At 51.3% G+C, this 14,118-nt stretch overlaps 1 protein-coding gene across 14 annotated transcripts in view; it reads left to right on the top strand.

The window, feature by feature from the left end:
- Positions 1 to 14,118, top strand: part of MED12L (mediator complex subunit 12L) — a 145,143-nt gene that overhangs the window by 76,901 nt on the left and 54,124 nt on the right. The gene's annotated exons all lie outside the window — the stretch shown is intronic.

The raw sequence follows: 14,118 nt of genomic DNA, 5'->3' as shown, positions 1-14,118 counted from the left end.
CACTCAGTTTGCACCTCCAGCTCAGCTGTTTTACAGCTGCGGGAGAGCCTGAACTGGGTTTAGCGGGATGCTGCAGTAAGCATTAAATAGTACTGTTTAATATGCAAAATAGTCAATTTTGGGGGAATATGCCCTTCAGATAACATGATTTCCTCACTTAAGAAACTCCCAAAATTATTTGGACGTGTCTCATTTTCTCAAAGTCACTTTTGGAATAGTTTGTCCAAACTTAACCATTAATTTTTTTCTCATTTCAAGTGAATGATTATGAACCCTTGTTTTCCCCTAAGTGGGATAGCTCTGACATGAGACATTTTTTGGGATGCTGCCTGAACTATCAAATTCTGTCATTTGAACTGTTCCTCGTTAGAAGTTCATGGATTAATATTACTTACTTTGAATCGGATTTTTCTATGCAGAGGTTACAAAATCTAGTAAACGTTGTTAATCATTACTGTAAGACTATTTTTTAAACTTAATTGCAAAACATAAAGATGCATCAGTTCTCTTTCGTCTTGAGTATGCATCGTAGTTCCTAAGTGATGCTGAGGAAATGCTTTCCAGTCCTTTGCATTAATGACAAGCGTGTGCGATTTTCACGACCAAAAAGCAGAAACAACGGTCACGTGTTTATCGTGTCCTGCCCTTGTGTGCTGTGCTTTGCTGTCTGCGGGCTGGCTGCAGCAGCGGGCTGTACGCAGGCTGGCCTTCGCACAGAGGCGGCCAGCGCTTCGACTGCCAGCTAGCCACAGGACAAAAGGAGCTAGCGACAGGACGAGAGGCGATGGCCTCGAGTTGCGTCAGGGAGGTTCAGATTGGATATTAGGAAAAACTTCTTCACCGAAAGACTGGTCAGGCACTGGACCAGGCTGCCCAGGGATGTGGTGGAGTCACCATCCCTGGAGGGGTTCAGAAACCATGTAGACGTGGCACTTCGGGACATGGTTTAGCAGGCATGGTGGGGTTGGGGTGGCAGTTGGATTTTATGAGCTTAGAGGTCTCTTCTAAGCTTAATTATTCTATGATTCTATGACTGCCATTTCTAAAGCAGTGTGGTATGAAGTGTAGTGCTAAAGTACATCCCCTTTAGGCTGCAGTTGTTTTTCTACACGAAGAGTTAGGAGAGAACTGCCAACAGAAAGGTTTGTCTCGTTGGGCAGCAGGTAAATGGCCGTAAATGGTGGCAGAGGAGCCAAGTGTTACAATTGCTTGCTTTTTTTTAAGAAAAAAAAAAAAAGGAAAAAGCTAAGAGAAGAGAGCACAATGCAATGGTTGGCAGAGTTGGGATAATTAGTGTTTTGTCAGTATGGCAGCCTCTAATTAGAGGAAAGGATTAACCCTGGAATGCTTCCTTTGCTTCTTTCTAGAAGATGCTGCTGATGGTTTTTTCTGGTTGCACAAAACCTGCTGATAGTGGAAGCTGTATTGTAAGCTGATGGAGTTGCTTTCTTTGAACCCCCGTGAAGAACATGCCATGCAAGATCCATCTCCCATGCGCGGTGCTCTCGGGGGTTAGGGGTAGGTGGCTGTCCTGAAGTTCTGAGCCATGCGGTCCTGGCCTCTCCCTCCACACCACTGCCTGCTCACTGCTGCCCGGTTAGCCTCCGTCTGCAGTCCTGCAGCTCCTTCCTGACACTGTCTTTGGGAGCTGCTACTCAGCTCCAGTTCCCTGCTCAGAGCAGCATCGGCTGCTCCTGGCCGGCCAGGACCTTGTCTGGTCAGGCATTGAGTATCTCCAGGCCTGGAGACTCCACAGCATCTCTGGGAAACCTGTTCCAGGGCTTGACCAGCCTCACAGTAATAAAAAAAAAAAGGCAAAAACCCAACCAAACTACCACCACCACCAAAAAAGCCTATGTTCAGGTGGAGCCTTCTGCATGTCATTTTGTGCCCACTGCCTCCTGTCCTGGCACTGGGCACCGCGGGCAGGAGCCTGGCTCCGTCCTCTTTGCACCCTCCCTGCAGATATTGGTACACGTGGGTGACATCCTCCTGAGCTGCCTCTTCTCCGGGCCGAGCAGCCCCCCCAGTACGTCAGATGCTCCGGTACGTTAGTCGTCTGCGGCCCTGTGCTGGGCTCCAGTATGTCCGTGCCTCCCCTGTGCTGGGAGCGCAGAGCTGGGCGCAGCACTGCCGTGTGGCCCCGCAGCCCTGAGCCGGGAGGAAGGCTCACCTCCCTCGGCCGGCCGGCACCGTTTTGCCTCGTGTGGCCTGGGAGGCTGCTGGCTTTGCTGCGAGGGCAGGCTGCTGGCTCAGCTCGGCTTGTCCGCCAGGTCTTTCCCGGAGGAGCAGCTTTTGGCGTGTCCTGGTGCAGGGGGCTCTTCCTCCCCAGGGCCAGGACTTTGCTCTTCTCCTGCATGAGCTTCCTGCTGGCCCATTTCTCCAGCCTGTCTGGGTCCCTCTGGGCGGCTGCACGACCCTCGGGGGTATCAGCCGCTCCTCCCAGTTTGGTGTCCTGTTCCAGCTTTTTCCCCTTCCCGTCCCACTGGATTACAGTTCTTTTGCTGCTTGGAAGACACAGTTTTAATCTCTCACCAGATCACACTTCCAGTCTTCCCTTCGGGGGGGGGGTGGCCAGAAGCAGGTGCACATTCACATGTATTTCTCCAGAATAACTTCAACTTTTCCCGCTTTTAATCTGTTCCCAAGCTTCTTTCCATTGCTGTTCTGCCTGTGTTTTCGTGGGCTCTGTTCTTGGCAAAATGGGCAGCATGGAAATCTTTTTCATATATTCACCCTTTAACTGCATAGGTTGTTCCTTGCTTACCCAGTGTGCTTTATTATCCTGAAGTCATAGTCGTTTAAATTTAAAAAGTTTTACACACACAGTAGTTGGGGCAAAAGGCAGAAACTGGTTATTAAGCTCCAGCGTTTGGTGCTTGGGTGGTCTTCAGCTCCTTGCAGAGGAGCTGGCGTCGGTGCAGGCAGGCAGGCGGGCGGCTGCGCTGCTGGGCGCTGCGGCAGCGCCCGGTGCGTGCAGCTGCTCCCGCGGTGCTCTGCCCCGGAGACAGCGCCTGCAGCCGCGCCTCGCCGGGCTGTCGGACGAGCTCAGTCAGAGCCGGTTCCTGAAAGTGCTCGCTTTTAGGGTTGAGCATTGGTGTTATGCAGGGCAAAGCGTTAGGGTAAAAAACTCCTAATGAAGCTGTAAAAACAGTCAAGGTGTTGTCTGGGTCACAAAGGAAAAAAGTGAGATTGATCACAGTACACCTTCTTCCACTGTAGCTCTGGCTGTTGCGCATCTGTCACGTCTCAAATGCTACAGGGGATGCTGTGAAAAAGTATCTCGTGGGGAAAAAATTAAATTTTTATTGGTACACGCATGTAGACAGTGTCAGTTACTGTTTGAAGTAATTCCAATCTCACTTTTAGGTGTTTTACTTTTCATTGAAACAATTTCTGTTGATTTTTTTATATGCAGTTCTAATTCACATTGCAGAAGGACAAAAAAATCTGCTGTCAGCTGGGGTTTTTTGCGCTTCGGTGTGTACTGCTGCCGCGCAGTTGGCCGTGTTGGCTGCTTGCACCAGCACCGCTGCTCCAAAGAGGAAGGAACAGGGCACGGGGGTTTTGGGGTATGGCTGGGAGAAGTTCAGCCTGGTGCAACCCCTGTTGTTCATGAGCAGCCTGGAGAGTTCCCACTCCGTCTGCCCTGCTCGGAAGCGGCCGCACTGCCGATCCCGGGCGGGGTTTTGGGGTGCTCATAGCAGCCTGGAGAGTTCCCACTCCGTCGGCCCTGCTCGGAAGCGGCCACACTGCCAATCGTGGGCGGGGTTTTGGGGTGCTGGCTGCGGAGAGCTGCTGCTCGTCCCCAGGCCTGGCTGCTCTGCCAGCTCGTGGCTGTTCCTGCTGCGGTGCAGTGAAGGTGGTACAAGCGTGATTGACACTGCTCGTCGTCAGTTGTCCCTTTGATATGTCACTGACATTTTCCCAAAGGAAAACAAGAAGTAGTGGTTGTCTGAGTATCTCATGTGAGGTTCAGATGTGGAAACCTGCTTTGGATCGTCAAGGGTGTGAGGGGTTCTCTCTGGTGGGGTTTTTTTTAGGAAGGTACTGTAATTTTTTATGTTGGGAAGGGTTAAAACTGCTGAAGCGTAGGAATTAGTACTGCTGACTTCCTCCAGCGCTCTCTCGGCAGCCCTGGGGTTCGTGTCTCTTGCAGCCTGGTTTCCATCGATAGCTGACAGCAGTGTGGTGGATCTGGAGCTCTTGCTTCATGTCAGGTCCGTTGTCAGTTAGTTCCAAATGTTTAATAAATATCGCACACTTCGTGTTTGATGCTACAGTCTTACTGCAGGTGCCTTGTCTGGCTTTTCCCAGTGCTCGCCTGGCCAAAGAGGAGCCCTCTCTGAACTTTGTGGCGCGGAGGTGAGCAAGGGACTCGTCATGAAGAGGAGGGTGAGGTTCCTTCCGCCGTCGGTTGTTCCTGGAAGTGTCTTGTGCGGGGCTGCGTGTCGTGGAGCCGGCTTCCCGGTGGAGATGGCGTTCCTCCCCTCCCAAGGGCTGCCCCAGCATCGGGCAGACCCCAGCCTGCGCTGGCTGCCTCCCTCCTGCCCCTCGTCCCTGCCTGGCCGCCCTGCGCGGGCGTCTTCCCGGAGCCCCGGCCCCACTGCCTGCCAGCGCAGGCTGGGCTGCGGGGTGCGGGTGTGGGTGAGCTGGTCTCCCCGCTCCCGCCCTGCCCTGGGGGGCCCGGCAGCTCGGGAGGGGAGCCAGGGGTGAGACAGCAACGCGGAGAGGGGAGGGGAAGGCAATGGAAGGCAAGGGAAGAGGACCGGCAGCTGGTGCTGCCCAGAGCTGCATGCTGCTCTCCCGCATGGCCCCGCTGCAAACCGACGCGTGGTTTCTGTGGTCCCCGCACGCCCGTTGGCCCCTCTGCGCCCCGCTCCCCCCGGGGCAGGGAGCCTGGGGCCGGCTGCCCGCCGGCCGAGCGTGGAGCCCCGGGGGACGCGGGCGGCTGCCGGGCGACCCGGGCCTGGCTGCGCGCTCGCCCCAGCTTCCTGGTTTCCCTCTTTGAAAGAAGATGGCAGAATCTTCTTCACAAACATGGGAACAAGCCTGAAACGCTACCGTAGCGTCCCGACCACACGTAACGAGAAGGCAGAAGTCTAGGCGCCCAACAGTGCACAAATAGCAAGTCATTTGTTAACATACAATAACTTTGGTTGCATTGCTGCTGTCAGTTCTTTGTAACTAAGAATAACCCTTCGAATCGAAAACGCTCCTTCGGTGACACAGGTTTTTGGAAGTGCCTTGTGCATTCCCCAGACTTTGAGGCGAGCCAGCCGTACGGTTTGTAGGTTGCTTGTTCGGAGCTATGTGGTTTTTCCAGTGAACCTGACAAGTTTTAACATGATCTGAGCGAAGTATGAAGGAAGAGAACTTTATTCTGTATGATATAATGAAGAGAACTCAAGTCTGCTTTCCTTTACTGAAAGGGGTGAAAAGGAATACAGGTACAAACCTTTTACACCAAACGTAGAGGTTATAGTTACTGAATCCTATTTGGTATGAATTAGGCTCTGTCAAGAGTAAGTTACCGAAACCATGAACCCTCCTGCACTTTGATTCATATCTTAGAAGGAATGATTAGTAGAAAACAATTTTTTTTGCCATTGGGAAAAATATAACAAGTAATGTTTAATGCTGAATGACTAAAAGGTTAGTAAAGTCTTGCTATTTTGAGATATTTTCACACTTTCAATTCACCTGATACTCAGTTTATGCTTCCAAGTCCGGTTTTCAGCAGCTGTGTCTTAATTCCAGTTTTCTTTTCACTTGAGGGTGATTAAGAGCAAGAAGATTCACAGAACAACTTATGGAACATTTTTTAGATGTTCAAAGGTCACTTACCTGTCACCATGGTCGCCTTCCGCTTGTCTCTCAGCTGCATCTCGAAAGTGCCTTAGACTCCTCCAAAACGCATCTTCACACTACAGTAGGCGTGAGAGTATTGCTTGTGATAAGGTAGTTAAATAAACCATATCTAGAAGTAAGCTTTTTTGCTTCCGATAGATTTTTTTGCGATACCTGATCAGAGAGTCAAAATTCCCCTGGCCAGGAGCAACTGGAGCAACTGGCTTTCTCATTCCTGGGAATGACTCACATGCCACGGTAGGTGAGCGGCGCGCTCCCGCTCACTTCCTGGCTCCGGAGCAGCGCGGGTGCCCGGGATGCAGACGGTGATTCACCCGAGAGGTGGGTCGGTGCCTGCCAGAGGCAGCAGCCTTCATGCACGGAGACGTCGCGAGCAGGCTGGAGTCGAGCTCTGCAGCAACCTGTGCAGCCCGTGCCTGTGCCTTTCGGTTAACATTTGTCTGCAGGGCGAATGCGAATTTAACGCGTTGCTGAAAAATCTTGTGCCGGATAGATGCAAATACCTGCAAATTGAGATTATCATGTCAATTATTAATGTGGCTGTATTTAGGCATCTTTAATGTTGTACTTTGAACAGATCCTCTCTTCTAATTAGTGTGTAGGATGAAAGCAAAATGTGAAGTCTGTCACTAAATATTTCAGCTACAATGGCCAGACCGTCTGTTTAGTGCGTGCTGTTTGCTGTCGGGTGTTCGCTAAGCTCGAACTGTCAGCCCACTGGCTCCTGCAGTCCTGCTGGCAGTGGTCCTGGGTGGACACACGCTTACAGTAAGGTAATTTAGTGCCTTCAGAGCATTGAAATAATCGTGGCAGTGGTTATATGAGGACAAAATTTTGCTTTGTGTCAGTAGAGGATGAAGTGGTTTATTTCCCATTTCTGCCACCTTGTTAAAAAGAAAGCAAGTATGTATCTCCCTCCTTAAATCTTCAGCAAAAAGAAAAAATGATCTTAATGCTGCTGTGTCACTTCACTCGGACTGGGCTGTCTGTTCTGCCTGGACTTCTTCATACACATTTTTTTCTTTTTTCCTAAAAGATCGGAGGAATCCCCAGCCCCCCTCTTGGGAGACTGGATGGCCTTCTGCGTGGGTGTCCTTGGCAGCTGGCCGAGCGGGTCCCACCAGCTGCTTCCCCGCCGTGGTGAGCAGCTCCCTCTGGCCGCGTGTCCGGGGGCCCTCTGCCCATTTCCACATTTCTGCTGGTGGGCAGGCTGTAAGGTCCCCGCTTGCCTCGGGACCTCTCCCTTCAGTCGGGTACAGCCCCTGGTCGTAGGAGACTTCTGACACGGCTCATCTTTGCAGACCAGCTTTTGCAAGGCAAAACAGACAATGCAAACGAAGCCAGCAGGAACACGTGTTCTACTCCTGCCGTATGTTTTCGGCTGTGTTAGTACAAGCTGCCAAACTGAGCTCAGGAGCTGGCTACCCTGCCGTGAAGTGATGGTCCCCGTTGCATGCACGTGCTGGAGTACCCGTACTGTGTCACCCGAGGATGGAGAAAGCTGTTTCTGCCGTTCAGGAGAGGAGACCTGTCGAAGTCTCTGCCTCTCAGACCTTGCACATGGCTACGCAGGACAGCGTGTGCCAGCCACCGTTTCACCTTCCTGCAGCTGTCCCTTGTGGTCCAGTGTTTAGCAGCTGCTTGTGTTTTGTTCCCCTCAACCACTTGTCCTGTTTCTACCCCAAGGATCCCTTCTGGTTTTCCTTCCAATCTTCGATTTACCTCCTCCGTGGCTTTCAGTCATTTTCCACCCTAACGTTGCTTGTGGTGGTCCGTCTCTGTTCTGAGTGGAGCCTGCGTAAGACAGGGCTACGTGCCTGGCTGGCGGCCTCTTAGGCTTCTCCTCTGAGCAGAGGAGTTACCCGTGGAGAGGTCAGCAAGAGCCGCCCCGGGGTACGGTGGTGAGTGCTGTCGTCGGTTAGCGCAGCTCAGGTACGGCACGGCGCAGCTCGCTGCAGAGCCACGCGAACAGCGTAATTCCACAGCACTGTGTCTGTTGAGGCGTTGCCCTCCTATCTCTGTAAGTCACTGTCTGCTCTCCGTTACGTGGAGGCATCGTTCTTCCTCTGGGGAGCGTACAAGGCTGTTTGTCTTGCACTTTCTCCTGTGGCTTTGTGGTAGCCGTGAGAGTGTCTGCCTCTGTTCATCACACTCCGGATAGGCCTCCTCCTTTGAGCTCTTTGGTTCACTTTGTGCGTGGTCTGGTTTACCTGAGGACAGGGCGCTGTGCAAATTCTGTGCTGATTTTGGGGTTAGCCTCATCTCCTTCCTTTTGTGATATTGGGGGATTTAATTTAAATCTCTTTGCTTCTTTGCCCTTTTGGGGATTTCTCAGATCTCTTCCCGAATACCAGATGTTTGGTGCTGGAGTCAGACCTGTCTGTACTCAGCTTTGCATCTTACCTTAGCACCACTTCTTCACTGCTGTGGTCTGCTCTCCAGTTATCCCTGGTAAAACAACCGTTGTCCGAAGGGTCTGTTCTTTGCCTTTGTTGCAACGCAGAGCCGTCGGTACTTGTGGTAGAGCTCTGTGAGTTTCAGCTCTGACAAGGTGACTTCTTCGTGGTCTTTCCCCACGGGTATTGCCAGTGGTGATTTTCTGTCTGTGTCTTTTGGGGCCCGATGGTGCAAAGGGCTCCTGTACCCGCTGCGTGGTGGCATGGTCTGTGACTGCTGTTCTGCACATGGGTTATCTGCACTACACCTCTCAGGCCAATTTCCCATTTGATGCCCTTCAGTTCACCTCTCGGATACTGCCTCCTTTCGTGGAGCCGCTTGGAGATCAGGCCAGCTTGTGAGTGACTCGCTGCTGGCAGGCGCATGGGCCTGGAGATGAGCAGTGTGACCAGGGCTCACGGTCCTGGAGCTGTCACTCTGCGTCGTGTCTCTGGATGTATCTGCTCAAGGGAGAGTTGTATGAAGGGGGCCTCTCAGGCTGGCATCTCAAAAATTAGCTGGGATTAGACTCTTCCAGCTTCCTGTCTTTCAGAAACCTGTCTCTCAAGAGCTGTGTCTGAACACTCATCTGGATGCCATGGTGGACACCTGCTTGTTGAGGGCCACGTAGGTAGTCCTTTGTGTTTCCTGAAGAGAAACCCTCTGTTTGAGTTTTCTGGGGCAACACTGCAGAAGTTGCAGGAGAAGTCAACCTCTCTCTTCCATCCAGATAAGTCATTGTAGATGGTCCTTCTCTGGGATGTTTGGACAGCCCCAAATTCCAGTGTCAGAGCTCCTTAGAGGAGGAAGAGACTTTGCAGCTTGGACACTGAACAAAGCCTTCCTGCTGTGCTGGTCTTGCCTCCCGTGTTTCGGTGCACAGACTGCCTGGCAGCATGCCCTCGGCCGGGGGAGCGACCAGCTCCCAGCTCTGCTCCAAGGAGCAGCAGACCCCTGGGACCAGCGGCCTGGGAGCCTGGAAGGCTGGGTGCCGTGGTGGAGGGCTGGAAGCAGGTTTGCAGATAGGTTATAGACACCAGTTTTAACACCTGAATCTGAAGGTTGCACACTTGATTTGTGTTCTGCACAAGACCACATGCTCCTAAGCTGGGTGCTGCGCTGTGTCCCTGGTGCGGGGCACGATTCTGGCCCGGGGTGGTCTGGCAGATGTGTCTGCCCCTCTGGTCTCAGTCCTGCGGGCTGCAGTGGAGACATGGCACGACATGCCTCGTGGCTGGATTTGTGCTGATGCTCTTCAGCACTTCTAATGCTGGGGTCGAAGAAACAGTGCTGCAGGACGTGTCGTGGGGAAGAAAGGAATAAATTAGAAGTGAGAATGGAAATGTTTAGAAAATATAATTTAATTTCTTGGAGAGACCCAAGTGTTTAATGGTTGGTACTCTGTGGAGTACACACACCAAAGTTTGTGTTTTAACAGAGGTCAAATAATAAATAGGTTCATAAAATCTACATGAGAATGGGGTTTTTTTTGTTTGTTTTTTCAATGTGGTGCAGTGGCACATCAACTTTTGTTAAAAATCTCTGTGTTTTGCTGAATTGGTAAACTTAATGAGTTAGAAACCACTGTCATAGCATCCCCTAGCAAGCTGTTAATTCGGACGTGTTGTTGGGCTGTTCTCAGGCTGGAGCAAGTCAGGACTAGCCAGCACATGAAAAGGAAATGCCGCGGAGCTTGTCGTAAAAACAGCACGAAAGAAGTGTGGAGCTCTGATGTAAAGAAAAGCTGAAAGCTAACCTATAACTTTACTATTGTTCATATTATTTAAAGGATGGATGTCCCTTTTTGTATTCTGGTGATTAGAGAGCAATTCTCGGATTTCATAAGAGCCTGAACATCGTTATTACAACAATTATTGTGTTGCTTCATTCTAAAACTCCTTTACTATCATATTTAGCAATGCAAACGACAGTGTTATTTTTAAAGCAGATTAGCCACCTGGATAATATATGAGACTGGCTTTTTTCTTTGTTTTAAAAGAAGTGCTGGCAGGATCAGAGCTTGCACCACTGGGACGATTCTGCAGCGTTACACCTTCAGATGGGCAAGATGGAGGTGCTTTGCTCAGTGGAAGTGTCCTGGAAGAGCCTGACGCTTCCCTGTTCCTCAGGTGGTTTGCTTCGATCCCTGTTCTGGTGGCTGCCACTAAAAGGGAACCAGAGCAGAAAGGAGCTCATGAAGAACTGACTTTTAAAAAGCTCATTTCATTTTTTGCTCTGTCCTCGGGTTCCTCACGTTACGTTGAGAGGTAACCTGACGTTACACACCTTGGCTGGCCGATCCTGTCTGTAGGCTGAGGTGTGTTCCAGTGCCTTTAGTCTGCACATGCAGCCTGCTGGCTCTGTCTGTGTGCGTGGTGTTGTAAGGGTAAAAGCTTGGTTGCTCGACTTGGCTTCCCAGCTCTTATTTGTTATGCAAATTGTTGTTTTGCATCTCTAATTAACTGAAGTACTGCTGTATGTTATGAGAGTTTTCTCAGTATGCGGCGTTGTAGGAGCCTTGATGGAGGGATGTGTGTCACTGTGCCGGAGAGCCGGGACATCGATGAGGTGCAGGATTTGTCTTTAGGCGTTCAGGAATTGCCTTGCTGTCCCTCTGAGGAGAGGCTGATACAAAATCTGGAAGGCTTGATGGTGCGCGTGTTAGGCAAAGGTATAATACAGTTCCTTTTTCTGAAACACAGGTAAATTGAAAACTACAGGGAAATATATGTAAGCCTTTGTGTACCCAAAGAAGATTGATTTCCTATAAAACCTGACTGCCTAGTGCCCTGTAGTTCCCCTTTTGGGAACCCAACAACCTGTAAAAATGTTTGGAGTAAGTGTCAATAGTTTCTCTGTGAATCCTGGACCACAGGAGTCTGGAATAAGGTTCATTTGTCTGAACAAGTTTAAGGCCTGGTGCCAGTTTTCCGGTTTCTAGGTTGTCTGTTGCTTCTAGTCTGGAGTGTAGACAAGCCGAGCGAGTGAGTGTTTGGACGTGGAAAGGGAAAGTCCTGCTGCTGCTCATGGTGGTGATGGGCTGGAGTAAGCACGCGTGAGGTGGGAATGTCACCAGCGTTCGCTCCAGCTCGTACAGCTGCTGAGCCTGGGAAGAGCAAAGGTTCCCTCGGCAGCTCCTGAGTGTCAGTACCAGCCTTTGCAAGTGGAGTTAGGAGAAGAATCAGATTTGGAAAAGTGGTGGCTGTTGTATTGGATACGCTGGTAGACGTCACTGAACTACGTGAACTCCCTGGCTGCACCAAAGAAATCCGGAGAGCCCGGGAGAGCGGCTTGCTGGCACTCACTGCCGGTGGTGCTGGCACTCCCTGCCGGTGGTGCTGGCACTTGCTGCTGGTGGTGCTGGTACTCGCTGCCGGTGGTCTAGCCGATGGCTTCCTTGTCTCTGAGGGAAGTCTGTCCTTGAAACGCGTCTCCGTTTTGGTCAGGTGTGAAATACAAAATACTGTTTTGGCTATCTTTTTGAGCCATAAAGAGCAGAGACCTAAATTTTGAGGCATTTTAACTGTTACGATTTTTCTGTCTGGAAGCAGGGATCTAAAAACTCGCAGAAACAAGCGCAAAATCCCAACTGTTAGAATTTAGGGGACTTTTTCTGTGTAAGTGAATCAACCAGATGTCCTATGCTTGCAGTCACCTTGCGTTGCTCTGCTACAGAGTGTGGTAACCCTGGCTCCCTTTTACCTACCTGAGAAGCAGCAGCTGAAAAACAGATGATTAAGACTCCTCCGAAGCCTTTGGCACAGCCCGTATTTAAGGAGCAGCTCAGCCCATGTTGTGGTTACACCCACCCTTGGGTGCAGGCTCGCCGTACGTACCTGTGCGTGCTGCCAGCGTGCCTTTGTGCGCAGCGCTCAGTGAGCCTTGCGTTGCCAGCAGTAGAAATGACAAAATAAAAAGAAACTTCCACAGTGGAGTAAGTTTTCTGTTCTTCAGCATTTTCACAGCTTATCACTGCTGTATTGCTCATTTTTATCACTGCTGTATTGTGTATTTTATGTTACCGTCTTTCTTTGTAGTAGCCATGAAAATGGGCCAGAGTTCCACTTTTAAATCCAGAGCTGGATGTAGGTCTGTGCCGAGAGTCCTGGGGACCTCCGTGCTGGCTGTGCTGGTGTGATTCATTTGGAATGGGGGGGAACGGCTCCGTGCTGGATGCTTCCCTAATACACCCGAGGCTCAGGAACACAGATTTCCATGGGCACCTGCCTGGGGGGAGGTCGCAGCTGGTTTACAAACCCTCCATGGTGTGAGGCTCTGGTCACTGCATTAATTGCTGTGCTACATCAACAGGCTGAGAAATGCTTTCAGACTCCTCGTAGGTTTGTTTAAGCAGCTGCTGAAGTGGCGACAATTTCAGCAGCTAAGAATTTAATATATTTACTTTTTACTAAAGTAGCTAAGGTAATTGTATTAAACACAGTATGTGTGTGGGGAGAGAGGAGTGAATTCCTGGATAGCATTTAATCCTGAGAGGAAGACACTGTTTGAGAAAACATTGATTTACAGGGAAGTTTGGAACCAGCTGGAAGCTGACTGGGCATTAGTTCAGCAAAAGGGTGTTACCCTTACAGAAAGTACGTAAGGTGCCTAGTGGAGGAGATACGGTGAGTTGAAACTGCTAAAAAAGACCTAAATCTACCTGTGTGGCAGAGGCTGGGGAATCCCAAAGGCAGATGTAATTAATGCATGGTAATCTAAAACCAGCTTTGAACAAATCAGGCTGTGTGGAGCAACCTGCGTGATTGTGTGAGGCTGCTGTAAATATTTAATTTCTAAAAACAGCAATCAAGTGGCGATCAAAGCGTCCGGCACACATGAGCAGGCAGAAGGCTGGCAGCAGAGCTGGAGGCGAGGTGGGGTTTGGTGGTAAGGGAGGTGGCTGTGTCCTCAGCGTGGTGCCGGGGCCCTTCAGCCCGCGGCGTCCCCGGGTGGCAGAGGGTGGGTGCCGGGGAGCGGGGCCGGGGGTACGACAGGCTGGTGGAGCAGAGCAAGCCGTGTCCCTGGAGCAGCGCCAGGTGCCGAGGCACTCCTCCGGGCTGGCCGATGTGTCAGGGGACGAGGCGCCCCAGGAACCTGGTGTCTGAGAAGCAAAGATGCATTGCTGGGGGCTAAGGTAAGTTTAACAGGTGTTTTTTTAATACACTTTGTAGAGTTGGAGTCAATAAATGGTTGGTATCTCTTTCCTGCCTTAAAACTGTGAAATAAATTGCAGGATTTGCGATGAGGCAGCGGTTTCTCTGTAGGCACCATCCATTTGGCCTTCCCTGTGGGGTAGCTGAGGGCGGTGTGGTGAGCGCGCTGCAGAGGGATTTTCTGGATGGGGGGTTACGCAGTGTTGCTTGCTGCCTTCTCTTCGCCCGTCGCTGGGGCTGGGAAGGGTGAACGTGCCACCAAAGGGGACGTTTCGGGGTGTTTCCCGCCGGTGAGTGGCAGGGAGGGAGTGAACGCTGCATGGCTCTGGGGTGCTGGGGAAGCGGTCCTGGGTCCTCCGCTGCCCCGGACGAGGAGCGTGCTGGAGGGCACAGGGGCATTGCCCACGGCGCCCTCCACCAAAGCCCCCGCTGGGAGGGGAGAGGAGGGATGGTGAAAGAGCGTAGGCAGCAGGAAGGTAATTGCATGTGCGAGAGAGGCGAGCAGGGAGCGGGAGGGACCGTGTCCTGCATCCTTCTGCCAAGTACGGCTCCTCCTCTTCCCTGCCCTGCGATGTGCCAGCCGAGCTGACACCAGAGTGAGAATTACTGACATGCACAGCCAGCAGCTCTGGGTTTTAATCCCAAATAAAGCTAAATT

The sequence above is a fragment of the Opisthocomus hoazin genome, chromosome 4 (assembly GCF_030867145.1).
Source record: "Opisthocomus hoazin isolate bOpiHoa1 chromosome 4, bOpiHoa1.hap1, whole genome shotgun sequence".
NCBI lineage: Eukaryota > Metazoa > Chordata > Aves > Opisthocomiformes > Opisthocomidae > Opisthocomus > Opisthocomus hoazin.
The sequence above is the reverse complement of the archived record's forward strand: the minus strand, read 5'-3'. Positions and strand labels throughout refer to the sequence as shown.